General features: G+C 37.9%; 1 pseudogene; it reads right to left on the bottom strand.

Annotated features, from left to right (window-relative positions):
* Nucleotides 1-4519: 4519 nt before the first annotated feature.
* Nucleotides 4520-5332, bottom strand: LOC148036413 (putative leucine-rich repeat receptor-like protein kinase At1g68400 pseudogene; annotated as a pseudogene).
* Nucleotides 5333-6023: the final 691 nt, after the last annotated feature.

The raw sequence follows: 6023 nt of genomic DNA, 5'->3' as shown, positions 1-6023 counted from the left end.
TGCTTTTTTTACATCTTTTTTCTACTTTTTCCTTCATTTTTGCGCCATCTTGAATTGAGGTTAACACTTATTGTTTCTACTTCAACTAAATTTGCAGATGAGGTTGAGGGTTCATTAAAAATTTGACTACCCTTGTCATTAGGTTGATTATCTTCTCGCTTAGGGTAATCCTCTTCGTGTTGCCCTTCGCCACTGCACCTCTTGCATAAAGAAGTATATTCTTGATTTTTATGCGCATTTGGACAATATGTAGCTATATGACCTTCCTGTTGGCAGCAATAACAAATTATTGGTCCCCTAGGCCTTTGTGGTCCCCCTTGCCCCATTGGATTACGAAAAGGACCATTATTTCTCAAAAAAGAAGAATCTATTTCTCTATTTTCATCGTTGTTGTAATTATTTCGAGGTATTGGGGGTCTACCTTGGGTTGGCAATCCTCTTGGCCTAAAGGGTTGATTAGGTGGTCCAATCGCATAAGTCGTATTATTATGATCCATGTAATTTTAATTTGTTTGCATTGAACGAGATTGTTGTTGCCTTTGACCTATCTTGTGCCAACAATTTATATCTAGATGTCCTGTCTTAAGGCAAAATGTACAAAATGGTGGATGGTCAAGCATTAGTCTTGAAGGCGTCAGACACTCTCTAGCCACATGGCCATACCCATGACACTCACCACACTAGATTGTTGTGCACTAGAAGACTGTGTTGTTATCCAATAAATTTCTTTCAAAGGTGCTTGCACTGCACTCATAATCTCCTCCTTCAGCTTCCCTAGTGATTTTGCAATAATATCAGCTAATTTCACTTCATCCAGAGGAGACTGAGTTTGTGGCATAGAAGGCATTCATGTTAAAGGTACACTTGATACATTTGGATTTGCCGTTACCGACGGATTTAAAGGAACGGTCACATAAGATATCATGCTTGAAGTGCTTGGATATTCCATCTGAGGTTCTTTAAATAAGTCCCTTCGTCGTTGTAGGCTGAGTTGCACTTCTTTCCACCACCTAGCATGTATTTTAGCATCTGCCAACGTAGCTGGCCATTATAGGCTAACATGCTAATGAACTTTAGGGTTAAGCCCATCAATAAATTTATGCTTTTGCATAGGTTCATCAAGAGCTAGATTCATCTTCCGAATGATTGTCTCTATACGTTCAATGTAATGTTCAACACTTTTGGTTGTTCCTTGAGACAAATAATCCAATTGAAGGGCTAGTCAACTTGAAAACCTTGTCGTCAAAATTTTTCTAGGAATGCTCTTGATAAGGCCACATAAGTTACTTTATGTTGGGCATCTAGGTTCTCGTACAACCTTGCTGCCTCATCTTTTAATGTTGCAGGGAAGATATGAAGCTTTTGGTCATCGTTTACTATCTCATTGGCGATACATGTTACCTCAAATCTTTGCAAATGTGCATCTGGATCCTCATCCCACAATCCCCCAAATTGCGTGAAATCAGCTAATCTTACTGGATTACGAGCCATTGTTTCTCTAAATAATTTCTCTAACCCTGAATCTTGCCCACGCAGGTTCTTAAGCTCCTTAAATAGTTTGCACAATCCAAAATTCGACTCTAAATCCCAATCAAAGGGTGGTCCAATACTCCCTACTTTAGTATTAGCTTCAGTCTCTCTATTTTCACTACTTTTCCTAATCTTTTCCCTAGTGACACTACTGGTGCCTAAGGCCACTCGATCCCATTGATATGAGTCTATTTCACTTCCTTTTGATGGTGTTCTGTCAAATGATATACTAGGCCTAAAAGGTTCCGCGTCTGAGTTACACACAACATCTATCTCCAAATTCAATAATGCATTCACCCTCTCAAGCTTTTCTAATAACCAAGTCTCATGTCGCACTGTGCGTTCTCTAGCTCGTTGATCTCGAGCTTCATTTTGCTATCTCTGTATCTTCTTTGAATTCATCCACTATTAATGAAATAGCTATTACCGTCATATTCCCAAAATTTCACATGTTTTATTTGAAGCTATAGAGTAAATTTTTTTTCTCATGCATGCTTAGAAGGTTTAAAATGGTTGGTAACTCTGGGTATATTTCTCCATAAGGCAACTTTTCTTCTTGCTTAGGAAATAGGCCTAAAATTTAAAAGATCTCTCTAACATTCTTTGTGTCAAAAGTAACTTTTAAACCTCTAGATACACGTATCCAAGGCAACACATCATCCCATATCACTCTTCTAAAGGTTTGATAAGCATTACGATAATACCAATCAAAGTGGTACGATACACTAGTTGCATTTATTTCCACTACATCTATTAGGCCAAAATGCGCTCCTAATAAAACTATGGTTTGCGTGCAATCATTATAACCCCAACTCCAAGAAGACAACTATTCTACGTTTATAGTTCATTTCAAACCAAAATATTTGCCCCCCTCTACTAAGTCTGTGTCTCTTGCCAAATCAAATATTCTCCTCTGGTAATTTTGGGGCAAATTTGGAAAATAGTCCCTTAGAAAAGAGACCTCGTATTCACTCATAAATACCTAGGATTTTAATATCCTAGGGAGATCGATCACCTGTTCGAGTGCACTTGGCTTCCGGCGAACGCACCAAAAAATGATCAGCCAAGCCACTTTTCACTGCATTGTCAAGCCAAATCCTCGAAGTTGTTGCACTGAATAGGTGATATTAATAACTAATTTCTATGATTTATCCTAGCCTTCCTCAATATTTACGACACTCGTTTGTAGTAGTCCAACTAATCTGATATCGAAAACTCAGTAAGTTTACTTAATATTGCTCTTCATCTGTAGTTCTATACTGAACACTTAAATACTAAGCCTAGGATTTTAATCCCTTCGGGAATTAACTTCAAAGCATAAATCCAATAGTTCTATCTAATTCCTTTTATTATCAAATCAACTAGCATTCCTCAAACCCATAAATTCTAATTTTCTTTTAAAATAAATTTTCTATTTTTCAATGTTTGTATAACTTAATACTTTGTCAACACTTTTAATTTGCATAAAGTTAAACACATCATGTTTTATATTAATAATATTCAAACAAATAACATCAAATTAATTTTATTTTTTTAAAAACCCCAAGAACTTTTCATAAAACAATCAAAACTATATTCTTAGGTCTTCTATAAAAGATCCTAATTTTTGTTTGAATTAAAAACATGATTTTTAATTAAAAAATAATATAATATTCATCTAAAATAACTATTTTTTATTTTAAGATATAGTAAATATTTTTCACAAATTCTAGAAAAAAAATACTTTTAGTAGTACATAATTTATTTAAAAAATATCACATCTCATAATTGTTTAACCAAATATTTTATTAAAAATTATATATACAAATTTTAAGCCATTTAAAGTATTTTTAACAATTTTTTTTATTTTTAAAATAAAAACAAGATCTATATAAATTCTAAAAAATATCTAGAGTTGAAATTAAAGTTAAAAGACATTTTATAAAAATTCCAAACCAAAGAAATATTTACAAAAATTTATTTTTTATGTTAAACGAGTTAAGGCACTTACGTGAAGTACGAGAATCGTAATTGCGTCTTTGGGAGCCCTATCCTTTGCAGTCCAGCCAAGGGGAGTCTATCCAATCGTTCCCAATAGTGAGCTCATCATTTCCCCTCTCCCAATAGATCAATTGGCCAATTGCATTGTTGCCATAGAAATAACCAATAGTAACTCCTTTTAAGACTTAATCTTGATTAAGTCCAAGCTTACGAGCTTAGCCTCCATGGTTTTATATTAATGACTAAGAGGGAAGAGAAGATAAAAGCTCCAAAATGGAGATAGTAGGAGAAGACATGGTAATGGCTATGGGATAGGCATTGGCTTAAATTCTCTCTTCTTGCTCTCTCCAACTCCAATTGTTTCTTCAAATCCTCTTGCTTGGATAGCTTGAATTGATGGCGCTTCCTTCAAGATGATAGCGTCCCCTTCTTAATGATGCCACCCTCTTCTTTCTTAGTTTTCTCTCTCTCCCTCTTTATAGGATGGTAACCCCTCCTCTCTTTCTCATGACTCTTCAACTTCCACTAACTCCTCCCCTTCCTCTTCTCCAATTGGCCTTTGGACTTCCTCTCCCTTTCCTCTTCCTCTTCCTCTTAGCCTTTTTCCCTTCTCCCTCTCTTCATCTCCCACTATGATGTGCCCTCCAGGATGAGGGTGCCCTCTCCTTGGTCATAACCTCTTCAAATCCACATGACATCATGCAACATTTTTTTCTTTTAGTTATGGTTTTTTTAAAACTCATTTCCTAACCTTTAGAACCATAACACATAGAAGAACACCCCCCCCCCCTTTGTTGAGAAATAAGCCAAAGTCTAAGGCATAGTCTAAGCCTTATCATATTGTTGTATGTAAAGTGTCCTTAAGTTTGGGGTATTTATATTTGAGGATACCATTTTTTAGTGTGGGTAGACTGTTGGAGGAATGGTTGGAGAATAATGGAGGAGAAGTTGTCATTGAGCTCATAATAGGTGCTTGTTCCATCTTTGTCTTCCTCTATTTGAAGTTTTATTATGGTATTAGAGCTCCAGTTCCTATCCTTGCTGGTTTTTTCACCTCCGTTGATGAAGGAGAAGGCTTGCTGCTTGGAGAAGAGGAGACCACAGCAGGATTAGACACGGTTGGGTTGGTGGGTTGGCTTGTACCACACAGCAGAAGAGGGGTACCACACAGATCACTGTTTCCTTGGAATGATGATATAGAAAAGGATGACAAGGAGCTTGGAATGGGACCTGAAAGTTGGTTTCCAGAGACATTGAAATCTTGTAGCTTTGGCAAAGTGAGATTTGGGAGGAGCTCTGTGAACCTGTTGTTCTGCAGCTCCAAAGTCAAGAGCTTGGTGATGCGGTTGATTAAAGAGGGAATGAACCCACTGAGCATGTTATTCAACAGATCCAATCTCCATAGACGCTTGAGGGTGGAGATAGAGGCTGGGATTGAACCTGTGAAGTGATTTCCCAACAAATAGAGATCCTTCATGTATTTCCAATTGGCAAAATTCGGTAGAGAGCCATTGAATGCATTGTTGTCCAAGCTCAAGACCCGTAGTCCATCGAGCTGATTGAGCAAACCAATGATGCCCCTAAGCTGCAGGCCCTCTAGAACAATGTGGGTCACCCTGCCGTTCTCGCATTTCATTCCTTGCCAAGCCCCAAAGCAGTGGTCCATGCCAGTCCAGCTTCCAAGCTTCTGAGACGCATCAACAAAGGACTTGAATGCCAGCAGAGCAATGTGGTCAGTGGTGGCATTCTGAGCCGCAGCGAGGAGTAGCAAACAGAGAAGCAGGGGCAGCCACATTGTGCAACTAGCTGCATCCATAGCCATCGAAACTTATCCTGCAGAGTTAGCGAAGTTAAGGCGCTCTCTATTCCAAGGCATGTGAATCAGAGAGACAGGCAATGTTAGAGGCTTTATAGCTCAAATTCCTGCAGAGTGCAGGAGTTATGAAAGAGATAGTGTGCTTCAAGTGCCATAAATACAGTCCAGGACTCCAGACTATGCCACAATCTACAGGAAAAACCAAATACCTTGCTTGACAGACTTGAGCCAAAAGAAATTTAAAAATTGCAGGAAAAGTGGTCAACTTTAGACCCATGTTTTAATGCATTTTGGGTCATACAGACATCGTGTGGAATCTGATTTGGATGTTTCTTGCTGGGAACTGAATGTATGACATGTTGGCATCATGGATGGATGTATATGATAGTTTTTGGACACATGTATGACAGTCATATTGCTGAATACCAATTCTGGACAGATTGTATTGTTGTTTTCTTCTGAATTTGCAGCAGTTATAATGTTTGACACGGCACAGATCACTCAGATCGTGGGGGAAAAATTGACCAAAGACAACTATAGTGTGTGATCTTATAGGATGGAGAATTTTTTTATGGGTAGAGGTCTATGGAATCTCATAATAGGTGATGATGAATGTCCAGAAGTTCCCGAACATCCAACTGAAGAGCAAAAGAAAGCGTACAAGGATCGGACTGGGAAGAATAGGAAGGTTTTGCAT

Source organism: Lygodium microphyllum, chromosome 5 (genome assembly GCF_053477565.2).
Source record: "Lygodium microphyllum isolate KBCC chromosome 5, Lygodium_microphyllum_v1.1.10, whole genome shotgun sequence".
In the NCBI taxonomy this organism is placed as follows: Eukaryota; Viridiplantae; Streptophyta; class Polypodiopsida; order Schizaeales; family Lygodiaceae; genus Lygodium; species Lygodium microphyllum.
This window is presented reverse-complemented; position numbering and strand designations above follow the sequence as displayed.